This window comes from Callospermophilus lateralis, chromosome 3 (genome assembly GCF_048772815.1).
Source record: "Callospermophilus lateralis isolate mCalLat2 chromosome 3, mCalLat2.hap1, whole genome shotgun sequence".
NCBI classification, from domain to species: domain Eukaryota; kingdom Metazoa; phylum Chordata; class Mammalia; order Rodentia; family Sciuridae; genus Callospermophilus; species Callospermophilus lateralis.
Window position 1 is genome coordinate 37,533,708 of NC_135307.1, and position 13,239 is coordinate 37,546,946.

Below are 13,239 nucleotides of genomic sequence, written 5' to 3' on the forward strand. Positions count from 1 at the left end.
TGTTGTTATATATCCATACATGCACACAATATGGCAACATAATTTGGCCAGTATCACTCCCCACTATCTCTCCTCTCCCTTCTTCCTTCCTCCTGGTTCCTTCCTTCTACTGTTTCCCACTTTCTTACTTGCCTCTCAAAATGAAAGACTAAAAAGAATACAAATTGTTAAAAAAAAAAAAACTATACAATAAACTTTACACATTTCCTTCCCAAGCCTAAACCTTAAAATGTTGGGGTTAACAGTATCATTTAACATAATCAAATATACAGAAAAGCTTTCCTCCCTTAGTAACACAAAAATCCATCTGGCCTAATCCAACGAACTGAGGACTATGGAAGGGCACAGTGTTGGCCACCCTCCAAAATCACACTCCAACTTGCTGCTGACCCCTTTCTAGAAGGTACAGTTTTCTAGTCCCATTGGTGCTGTTAGTAGACTTAAAAGCACTAACACATAGCTTCTTCAAACAAAATCACAAAATACAAAAACTTATTTAGAATCAACCCCAAATACCACAAATTTGTACAGGACATGTTGCCAAATTATCAGCAACAGTTACAACCACCATGTGAACTGAAAATCATTCAGAGCAATTAGTCATCTTTTCTGAAACAAATGGCACTCCATCTATACAGAGTAGTGCTATTCTACCAGCTTTATTTTTTATTTATTTATTTATTTTTAGTCATACATGACAATAGAATGCATTTTGTATATAATACATACATGGAATGTACATACATTAATCACATTGTCTATTCTATTCTGCTGCTCTTCCTATCCTCCCTACTCCTCCCCTCCTCTCCCATCCTTACCAGCTTTATTAAGACATAATTCATGTATCACATAATTTGCCCATTTACAGTATACAATCTAATGGTCTTTAATATGTTCACAGGCAACCATCGCCACAGTCAATTTTAGGATGTTTTCATCCGCTGAGAAGCTCCATAAGTATTAGCTGTCATTCCCACTGTCTCTCCCCACGGGGTTCCCCAGGAGCACTATTCAGATATTCCTTAACTCTGAAACACCTGGAAGACACTAAACACAACTGCTGCCAACAGGGCTTACTGAGATTTGGGATAAAGGGGAATGGTCTTCAGAGCCTCAAAAGCACACTTGGAGATTCTGACATGGCCTCCTTCCCTCTTGGGAATCGCTGCTGTAATAGATTCCACCTCCAGACACATTCCTGGAATTCTGAGTTCTCACCATAGAGACTCAGCCAAGGCCATTGTCACGAAGAGCTGTTAATTTATGGCTCATTTTATGATGGATTCTCCCACTCAAAAAGAGACTTTTGGACTACTCCAAAATTGTCTCCAATTAGACACAAAGCAAGAACAAAAATAATCTGGCCCTCATTCCCCCGTCAATAAAACTTTTTCTCCAGAAAACCTATTAAAGCAATGGAAATTAGTTCCAATTTCTACTTGCCAAGCCTTTATATTCTTTGCTTTTAAGAGAAAGATAAAAAATAAGCAAAACCCGAGTTTTAAATCTGAATTCAAACTGACTGGGGCTACTTCCTACTTCAGTAAACAAATGTGTGACCTAAACTAAGAAAGTGTTGCATGTATACTCAAAACACATGTTTGAAAAGCACTTACCTACCTTTAGCCCAGCTTTCTAGTTAGGACTGCACTTCACGGGAAAACTCTACACCAAAAGCACCTTTCCTCCCAGTATATCAAGGTCCTTAAGAAAAAAAAAAAAAACTTTCTAAACAGGAAACAAAACTGCAGAAAGGTGGGGCCATTTTTCTGGGTGACACCAGAGCCCCAAATTCCTGGCATTCCCCAGCTATAAGTTCAAGGCTCCCATTGTCACACAGCACATGCTTTCCATGTGGAGTCAGGTCTGAATATAACATAAAGCTGAAAACCTTTTTTTTGTTTGTTTGTTTGTTTGCAATTTGGTCAAAGTGACAAATACAAAATAAAAGTTTGACAAGACCGATCATAGTGGTATGGAAATTCACAATCCTTCCCTACAAAAGACGACCTTCCCGCTTTATATTCTTTTACATATTCTAAAACTACCTTTAGCAAAGTTAGTGAGAAGACTTGCTAGAGAAGTCCAGGCAGGTGACATTCCAAGTGCAAACACCTAAACCACAACAGGTCGCTTAGAGCAGATATTTCAATTATTTCAGATTTAATGTAAAAAAAATAATAGGACTGAGTGTGTAGCTCAGTGATAGAGTGATTGCCTCGCATGCACAAGGCCCTGGGTTTGATTCCCCAACACAGCAACAAAAAAGAAAGAAAAAATAACAATTGAGACTGTAATGAAAAGTAAATTTATTCATAAAAATAAGAATACAATTAGTATTTAAAATCTTTCCAACAAAGAACTCTATATTCCACTAAAAGTTCTGCAATCTTTGCCATAGTCTTTGCTTAACTCCCCACCTAAACCACAAACTAATTATGAATCACTGGAAAGGTAATGTGGGCTCTGATCCAAGCTTCCTATGTGACACTTTTCCAGATGGCTACCAGGTGTAGTCAGTTATTTCTTAACATTGAAAAAATACCCAAGGTCATTACATAAGACTGTCTTCTCTTCCGTATGGACGTAATTCAGAAAGTCACAGCCAGCTATTCTGGAAGACACTTAGTGTTCTTATGAGAAAAACTCTTCCTTGTATCTAGGAAATGAGAGTTAATGTTGTATGTTAGCCAAGAGAAGCTACAGTTATTGGGAATGGTGATAAAATGACAAGTTACTGAGTTCAGTTCAACAGAATAAAACAAAGATTCCTCTGAAGCCCCAGGGACTACAAAAAAACAGAATTTTTTTTTTTTTTTTTTTTTTAAGAGAGAGAGAGAGAGAGAAAGAATTTTAATATTTATTTTTTAGTTATCAGCAGACGCAACATCTCTGTTTGTATGTGGTGCTGAGGATCGAACCCAGGCCGCACACATGCCAGGCGAGCGCGCTACCACTTGAGCCACATCCCCAGCCCAAAAAACAGAAGTTTTAAGTTTCCATATTTTAGAGACTTGTATACTATTAAGTGATGGAAAAATAAGAGTCCAAGGTTTAAGGCATAATTATTCAGCTTTTCAAACTGCATCAAATTGCAGAATATTTTCTTGCAGAATTTTGTTCAACTAACAATTTTTTTTAAAGTGTTTCTAAGCTATATGGTTGAGCAATCAATTGGAACCTGAATTCAAAAATTAGTGGAGAATCCATGAGTCATTACCAAATTCCACAGCCAAAGCAGGCTTTTCTCTGGATGACTGAAATCTTCAGAAGTTAACACTCTAATGAGGTATTACTGCATGCTGAATTTCCCTGCTGTAACTAGAAAAACAACATATTCAGAGTATTGTTTTTATCATAGCATGAAGCTAGAGCAAACACTCATTCTGCCTCTATATTTGTTCTTCCCTTTTTGAGGGACATTCCATTTGAGAAAAAGAACATCTAATTTTACTTGGTGGCCCCTAAAATGTTCATGTCTGGCATAGTGGGCAGTGTTTACATCCTCTAAGCCTTAATTAATCATAAACTTTGGACAGCAGTGATTCTGTTTTATGAGGAAAAAAAATACTGCATAAACATCTAGCTTCAAATTCTGGTTTTGCCACTTACTAGCTGTGAGACTTGGAACAGATCACTCATACACACAAAAAGGAGTTGAAAAAAATAAGGAGCCAATGTGTAAGGCCATGATTATGTATATGTGGCAGGACACATGAAAGATGAGCCTACAACAGCATTTCTCAAGATTTTTGGTCCTAAGACCCCTGTAGTCTCAGAAATTGTCCAAGTACTCAAAGAGTGTACCTTAGAAAATTCTAGAAAACACAAGAATACATATGCTTACATTTGAGTGACTAATGTGTGGCCTCTAGATAAAATCCTCTATAGGCATGTAAAAAGATGAGAATAAAAGAGATAAATTATGTCTCAGAATCATGAAAACTGTTTTGACTTTAAAGGCTCCCTGATACGGTGTTGGGAACCCCTGAATTCTCAGATCACACTTTGAGAACCTGTGGCCTAGCATACAGAGAGCAGTGAAGCTGTCCAAGACTACCAGGGTTATATCAAAAAGATTCAGGAGCCAACACAGGGACTCCTGCTGGTCAAAAATGGGACAACTTAATAAGAACAAATGTGATGGATTAAAATAACAGTTTAAATCTACAAATTCTCAATAAACCATCCTGCCAACCACTTATCTCTGAATGACAAGGAGCCAACTATTTTGAAAACTGGTAAAGGGAAGGAAGAATCAAGACATTTTTCTGGCCATTCTATACAAACTGTAACTGAGGATAGCCAAATAGCTGATTAGCAAGAGTTTCTCTTTAAATAATTAGTCTAGTTAATAAATAAATAAATAAGATTGACATGACATTACATTTTGAAACCCCTAAGAATTCATGGATTTAAGCAGCAACAATCACTACTAGTTGTCAATGATCATCTTGTGAATACACTCTCTCTCTCTCCCTCTCTCTCTCTCACACACACATAGACACATACACATAGGAAGGGAGGGAGGGAGGGAGAGAGGGAGGGAGAGAGAGAGAGAGAGAAACACGCAACTGATGTTAAGGGTGTCCTGATGGGGGTACACAAAACCACTCACATGCTGTTTTGCCAAAAAAATTAAAATAGCATTCAATCCAGCCTCTGGAAATAACGCCAGTTCATAAGAAATACAATGGTGAAAGAGCTATGCAAAATAGAACATTTCACGTTTAACTCCTAGGGATGTTATCAGCAAAATCCAGAATATGGGAAAATTAATAGAATAGTCTAGTTTAGGAAAACAATATAACCACAAGGATAAGATGGTGAAAGGTGAATCTGTAGATTAAAAAGGCCCAAAGGGTCATGCCAACCAATTACAATTATGGACCTTCTCTGGCCACTAATATAAACAAATAGAAAAGAAATATAATGAAAAAAAAAAACAGATAAAATTGAATACTGACAGAATTCCATATCAATTGCTGATTTTTTAAAGAATGATAACTATACTACAGTATTAAAAGAAAAACGAGTCTTATCTAAAATATTTGTAAAGAAAACGCTTACTAACACAAAAAAAATAAGATGTTAGGGATTTGCTTCAAAGTAATCTGGAATAGGAAGAGGATCCTGGGATCTACATGAAACAGAACTGGCAACAAATTGAAAATTACTAAAATTGGGAGAAAGGCACACTGGGAATAGTATTATATTCTCGATATTGTGTACATGTTTAAAACTTCTCATACAAAAATAAATAAATAAAAGTTTTAAAAAATGAAAAGTAACCCTGAAAGGGCCTGCTTTACTTCTCCAGCTATCCTGTGAGCTTCCCAGAAGCCGGACTGCATGCCCCGCCTGCTCGGCCATAGCACTGTGCCAGGCACACAGTAGGAATTCATGGAAGACTTGATGAACTAGGCTGCCACCACAGATTTGCAAAGCTGAATTGTCACAGAGTATGTTCAGTAAAAATGTCTGAGCCAGTGGTCTCTGCACCTTAGCCTTCCAAGAAGATGGGAAAATAAAATTGTATTTATAGTGTGATCACACACACACACACACACACATAAAATAGAAAAGAAAAAAGAAACATTGTTTCTTTTTGTTCTTCTTGGTTCTAGAAATTATAGAAATTTGTTCTTCTTTGCTTCTATTTCTCTGAATTTCTCAAACTTTCTGTAATTACCACATTATGTTTAATGTTGGAGGAAACTAGTAAATCTTACTTTTAAATCACTCACAATATCAAAGTTCTAGTGATGGCTCTTTTTATATATTTCTAAGATCCTATTCTGTTCTATCTCTAAGACCCTATTCTGCTCTATTTCTAAGACCCTTTCCACAGCTTAGATAAATAAAACAGTAATAATGAAGAAAATATTAAAAACTGTCACTGGAGATTTTTAAATTTAACTACAAAAACAATATAAGAACATCCTCATTTATATCTGGGAAGGGGAGGATATCCATTATCTTGTCCTCTACAAGACCAAAGAGAATTGCTATTTTAAAAAAATCACATTTGGATAACTTGGAGCAGGAGACTTCTTTGGGTTCCTTTAAGCCTCAGTTGCACAAGAAGCTGGGGGCAAGCAGGGCTATCCTGGGCTAATGGAAGGGTCTCATGCTGTGCTTCCTGCTGTGCCCTTCTCTGCACCCACTCTTCCAGATAGACACTCTGTCCACCTCCACTTGCCCCTTCTACCAGCTCAAGAAGGAGAAAGGAAAAGGATAATTTAGTTTAATGCCAGATCCCACACCTGACAACATCCTATTCTCCAAAGGAAGATGTGTCCCATAAACAGGAATGGATTTACTGTTTTTCGATAAAATATTCCTTCTAGATAAACATTCTGAAAGAACTAGTCGACTCCATGCCACTTCAATTTTGCCACTTAGAAAATAAATGAAAGAATCCGTACGACCATGACTATTAATAATTGAACATGCAGAAATAAAAATGTTAGAAATTTGGCATGGATAATTATTATGTTTTTCACATGGGTCTAATTAAATTTGATTTAGACTACATAGTGCCTTCTTTGTTAACCCTGCTATTAAATAAACAAACAACAACAAAAGAAAAAAAATTTTAAAAAAACATGTAACTGCCACCCACTTTTCCTGTGCATTAGCTATATGGTGGGAGGCTGCAGGGGGAAAAAGTCAAAATGACTCAATAAATGGCAATGTGACCTTGAAGTTAAAGTGTGAGCTCTAGATTAGCTCATCAATGCTAAGATTGCTGATCTGTCACTTATTAGCTGTGTGACCTTGGGGAAACTGTTGAACTTCTCTGGTTATCATGGGTTCCTCATCCATAAAATAAAAATAAGAGTGGGAGTACAATAGGGTTGTTATAATAATTGAAAGGAAAAATGGAAAACAGACAGTGCCTAACATAGGCATGCTCAATAAATCCTACCTACTTTTATGACATATTACATTTTTTACTCTACTTTTGTGGCTTTTTTTTAATCCAAGGAACAACAATTTTATGAAGTTCTAATCATAAAAGTGAGTATTCTATTAAACTTTGACTCTTCTGTTGATAGAAACTAATAAAGGGAGAGTTAGATTCCCCTTTACTTTTGATCATGAATGGCAGCAGATTCACAACTTTTTGAACATACGGAGAATCATACCAACTCTAAGGTTCTAGAAAATTCTGATGATTGGAGACTAAGTGACCTCCTGACCCTCTCTCACTCAGGTCCTTTATACTGGGAATATATTTTCCAATAATGCCAAATTCTCCATGACCCTTTCTAAAGAAAAGAAACTCAAAAACTCCATGCCAAAAATGATTATCAGGAGATGTTTATGATGAAGCCTAAGTTTTAAAAATACCCATATACCAAATATTACTCAAAAGAAAATGTCATGCATGTTTGTACTATCAGATAGACTCCTGGTTTGTGAACTTATTAACAGGACAAGAAAAAATCTGCTGAAGACATAAAACAAGCCAAGAAAAGCATAAAGCTTTTTTTTTTTCTTTCTTAATCAATATACTTCATGCTGCAAGGAGCTAGGAGAGAAAGAATGAGATTTGCTCAATACTTCAGACTCAGATAATATAGGAACTGGCATGAGAACTAAAAGCAAAGTTATAAGGCTTACATTGAAGAAAAGAAGTTGGCAAACAGAAGAGATGAAAGAAATATGAGAGGAATGTTGTTGAGATATATAAAGTATGGTGCTGAGTCTGCAGTAAAATGTTTATTAGGAGTTAATACAAATGATCCAATAGTATAATCAATGGCTTTTGTAATTAGATAGTATGTACAAAGTAGTATCTCTGGCTTTATATATTTGCACCAAACAAAAGTGCATATAATGAGACAATTTTTATTCACCAGAATTCTAGGAAAATAGGTAGTATTTATTTGGGTATGTTAAGAAACAAAAGCAAGGAACCCTTCCTGTCCTGTAGTTGCCCCAATTTGGGTACAACTTTGATCGATATTCAAGGGAGAAAGAATATGAAGCATAAATAGAATCAGCACAGACAGTAAAGAACACATCCTTCATGTCTTCACTAAAGCCTATAAGAGGAGACTAGATTCCCTGAGAAGATCATTGTGGGAGAAGAGTTGCATTCAGAATCCATGTGAGGGATCCAGGAGGCTGAATCTCAGAGGCCAGAGGAACATAAGGAAGAAAGACACAAGAACATGTAGAAGAACCAGAGACTTTGGGTTGATCCAAAGGGCAGGGAATATCTGTTGATACTCAGTTACCAAGACAACACATTTTCAGTTGAAAGTAAGGATGCAATGTATTCAAAGATTAGAAAACCCATGGAAACCAGCAAATCATAATCATTTGATTAAGGGTGGCCTAGGGCCAAATGCATCCCAAGGCTTATTTTGCTCTAAGAAATTCTTGAAGGACATCAGAGAACAGAGTACTTCCACAAAAGTTTTCTGTTAACTCTCAGATCTAGCACACATGGGTAGAAGACAGTACCTAGAACATCAAGGACCTGGACTGGCTGTTTCTCCCAGGCTGTGGATCTTGGTAGGCATCTCAGAAGAGCAGACAGACAGCACCATGGCTGAGCTCTCCAACCTGACTTGAACCTGTTAAGGTTCGAATCCCAGCTTGCCATCTCTAGCTCAAATTCAGACTTATTCTCTATGCTCACGTATCCATCCCAAATTATCTCTCTGTCCAAAGGCTCTTTGTTGTGGATCACCCACAGATCTTCTCCCCAGAGCAAAGAAACACAGAACTTCTCTTTATCACACGACACAACTGTACACTACCTCCAACTCAGTACACTACCTCCAACTCAGCACACCCAGAAAACACTCTTAACTTGATCTTCATGTCCTCCTTTCTGTTCTATCATCACTTTGCTATATCACTTCTTAATTTTCCCATTCTTTGTACAATGTAAACAAACAGGACTGCCAGAAATTTTTAATATATCTCTGACCTCAAGCACTTCCCATAATTTCTGACTTGTGTTTCACTTACTCCTTATGCAGTAAAATACTGAGCACCTACCCAAGGCCTAGGCAGCAATGCACTTAGAACCCCACAGTTCCTCCCAAAGCCCAGAGGCCTCTCCAGGCCTAGCAATTTCTCTCACTCTTTGTTAGATGCTGCTAAATTAATGAAATTTGACATTATGAAAGGCTATAATTGTCCTTAAGACCCAAAACTCCCCTGGTTTTCCAAGGTAATGAACCAGAATGTACTAAAGTGTACAGAATGTAGAAGCAACAATCGGAGTGATGTGAAAAAATAACAGGAGGCCAAACTTCTATGCTTAAGGCTATTCTTTGGAATTACCAGCCAAGGTTAGTCCAGCCTCCCGATATGCTTTCCTTCTAGTTTCCCACACTCCTTCCTTGGGAGTGACTTTTCATAGACTTGCACACTGTGTAGCAGGAAAATCTTGGTTCCAGAACCCAGAGAGCTGAGTCCTGGTCCCAATCTGCCAATATAAATGGCATGGCCTGAGTACAGTCACAAACCTCTTAGGCCACAGCTTCCTTCCATGTAATATTTTAGAGATGTTTCCAACCCTAAAGATAATGAGTTCTTAATTTATAAAATTCCTCAATGTAAGATCTTATTGATCAGCTAAAAACAAAAAACTCAATAAGAATATCTTCTGTAATCCAGGCATGGTGGTGCAGCTCAGGAGGCTAAGGATCACAAGTTCAAAGCCAGCCTCAACAACTTACTGAGGCCCTGAACAACTCAGCAAGATCCTGTCTCAAATAAAATACAAAAAAGGGCTGGGGATGTGGCTCAGTGGTTAAGTGCCCTTAGGTCCAATCCCAAGTACCAAAAACAACAATTACAAAAGAATATCTACCATAAATTAATATCCTACCATGTGCTAGGCATTATTCCTGACAGTTTGCAATCCCAACTGGACTTCTGAGGGGATCTGAAGGAGTCTAGGGCTCCTTGGTTGCAATGCCACTCGATCCCCTCTGCTGCTTGAGCCAAAGAAGGAATGCTTGGTGATTTTGTACCTCACCACATTACAGGCTTTAAAATGCTTAGTGAAAATGTACAGAAAATACATTCTGTACATTTACACAGGAGAATAAACAGCCACAGACTTGTGACCAAATAAACTTGTGACCATTTTTCTAAGGAAAAATACTAATAACAAAGCAGTTGGTTTCCCTGTTTGGACAGCAAGAAAAAACTATTACTTGGGTAAATAGTATAAAAAAGTAGAAGCCAAGAAGATCCAATGCTCACAAACAATGTTTTCTTCCCCCTTGTTAAAGAAAACAGAAGCAATCCTTAATGACCTAAAGCCCCAGACAGAAAAGCCCAAGTCTCAGGACTCCTGAACTCCCCAGGGTCTAAAGGAACTGGTGCCTTGAGTTTAGTAAAGAAGTGATTCTTAACTTGAAACTAGTTTGAGAAGAAGAAGAAGAAGAAAAAAATCTAAGTTTTCTCACAACCTAGCAATCTATGAAACTATCAATGACCTAACTTAGTAAGTTACAAAGATGAACAATAAATGCAAAGGAATTGGAGAAGGGGAAAATTTAGCACCACATTAGATTTGGTTTTGGCTCCATGGAGCATGAAAAAATGGATGAGATAGATGAGATAAGGAGAAAGAGGAAGAAAGGTGTTAGTATTGGAAAAAGCAAAGGCAAAATCAGGGTGATGAACAGGTTCCTGGGACAGAATAAGGAGGAAGCCCTAGAGAAGGCAGAGGGAACTACCTGGTTGGCAGCGAAGCATCTCTAGGCCATAAAACACTTCATTGCCTTGTATCCTGGGTCCTGAGGGACGTACAATCTTTCCTGTCATCCTCAGCCTGGAAGAACATGCACTCCTGCTCTGTGCTCTGTCATTCACTAATCTTTCTCAAAATCAGTAACAAGTAGAGCTGTATCTAAAAGACTACATACTTGAATTCCGTTTTTTCTTCTTCTTTTCAATTATAGATTTCTGCCTCCAGATTCTTAGTGAGGATTTTTATCGCAACCTTCAGATGTTTGGAGATGATCAGATTTAGTATCTTATTATAAAAACTAAGTGCTTTTTTTTTCCCCTTGGTGAATCTTCCTCACAAGTATTAAGGAATGCTGGCTCGAATGCCTTGCCATTCAGAGAAGTATTTTTTGAGCCCAGATTATTGCATATAAACTACAGACTGGTAGGGGATTGTTTGGCTGCAGTTACTGCCAAGCCCAATACACACTGCACATGACGACAGATGTCTCTAACATAGCTTCCTACTTACACTCCTTCCAAAGCTCATCACAGTGAGAGCCACTAGGGAGTCAGTTAAACTTGGCCTGTTCTTGAGGGTTTTGATTACACTGTCAGCCACCTTCACAAGCAACATGCCCATGTAAGGCAAAGATGAGGCCCAACTTATTCTAGCAACTGAAGATTCTATGAACTCAAGAAGCTTAAATGAATTACATTTTCTGCACTAACATAAAGTTATTAAACACATATTTTTCAAGATTAAAAAAAAATTATTATACCCATTATATATTTCAGAAACAGAGAGGTGGGCCTGAAGCCATTTACATGCACTCTTCCAAGTGAATTTCCATTCAAACCAAAGGCAAGGAGGTTTAGAGGAAATGGAAAATCTGTTCTCAGACAACAGCCAACCTGATCACCTCACCTGAATCCTGGCCAAAATCTTCCTCTCTCCCTAATTCTGCAATCAGCACAGGGGATCTCAATAACCAGACCCACTGACACTGCGCTCTCTAGTTTCTTCTACTATGCAAGGACCCTCCCCTCTACTTCACCGGAGCCACCCACCACCCAGCCAAACATTCCAACCCTCTACCACCATATGCTCAGCTTCAGCTTCCTTCTTGAAATCTCCTTCATTGTGATCAACCATTTGGGCTTCATCAGAAGTTCCATGTGACGTCCGTACTTCCTTACCTTCCGAATTTCCAAAGGCCATCACTGTGATAACACACTTTCCATGACACTGGGCTCTAGACCTATTTTCTCGCCCTCCTTTTGTCCTTCCACTTCCACCCAAACCCCAGCCTTAGGTTTTGCCTTCTGAGGCTGTCTGTGGAGCACCTGGACACTGGAGGAAGTCACACACAGGCAGCGAGCGTCATTCAACACTCATGAGTACCAACTGCAAATGAGTGCTCAGTAATGCAGGCGATCCCACCACATTTCTTTCACCAACACATTCCCTCACCCTCCTCCACTGTTATTGCACTTTCAAGTCTCTACAGCCTAGCTGACATCCATGCTGCCACCCACACTCTCAGATGACTTTGCCACCTAAAAGAGAAGTGGAAGCCATCATGCAGAGCAACTTCCTGTTGTCAACTGCCTGGCATCTGTGCCAGCCTTCATCCTCTTCCCTCCTGTTGCATCATGCTCCCTCCTCGCATCTAAACAGCTCCACTCGGCCTTGGGATTCCTACCTTCTCTGGTTCACAGGAACAAATGTCCCTTTTGTCCCTTATTTAATTAACTTCTTCTTTTCAACCAGATCCTTCCCATGGGCACTTCTAATACTAAAGTCCTGCTTCAAAGCACTCCGGCTCTACCTCATATGTGTCTAGCTACCTCCCTGTATTTCTTCTTCTCTTCAGAGGAAAAAAAGTAAAACAATATTGTTCTCCTTGGGTGTCTCCATTTTTCCCCCTCCTATTCATTTTTGACTGATCCTAACCTGGCATGGTCCCATCACTCTCTGAAACAGCTCCAGTTCTGGTCAATAATGACCTCTTTGTTGCCAAATTAAAAAGATTTTTTTCCCATTTTTCAAATATTTTCTACCTTAAAAGTACAAGCAATATTTTCAATTCCTCCCTGAAACAACCCTTACCTTAGTGTCCACCAGCATTTTCCTTCCTATGGCCACAGCTCCCTTGTCTTTATTAACTTGTCCTCCTCCCTATTCTTTGGGAGTCAGACTCCTCTATGCCTGAGCCTAGGTTCTCTCACCTTTTCACTCTAGACAGGGGATCAAAAGCCCAACTATAGGGGCAAGCAAATAATACAATTAAACAACGACACAAAGTTGACTCTCATTTTCCTCTCAAATCCACAATTTAAAGTAACAGAATCAGCAGGATTATTGACAACAGAACCCGGGCATCGGGTAAGGTGACAAAAGAGGGTAGTATGAGCTACAATAGAAAGGCACCAACACTCCTACTAGAACAACAATTAATTACTTAGCTCTAGCCAAAAAATCCTCATTTTTATGTGAAAACTCACAATTGGTAAATGTTGGCAACT

The 13,239-nt window shown here is 38.5% G+C and overlaps 1 protein-coding gene across 4 annotated transcripts in view; it reads right to left on the reverse strand.

Annotated features, from left to right (window-relative positions):
- Stxbp6 (syntaxin binding protein 6) overlaps positions 1-13,239 on the reverse strand; it is a 235,482-nt gene that overhangs the window by 196,315 nt on the left and 25,928 nt on the right. Inside the window, exon 2 of one of the 4 annotated variants that reach the window (XM_076850124.2) lies at positions 1,621-1,704. The exons of the other annotated variants lie outside the window; for them this stretch is intronic. The gene's annotated coding sequence lies outside the window, so the exon portion shown is untranslated. The remainder of the gene's footprint in view (positions 1-1,620; positions 1,705-13,239) is intronic. 4 annotated transcript variants of the gene reach the window in all.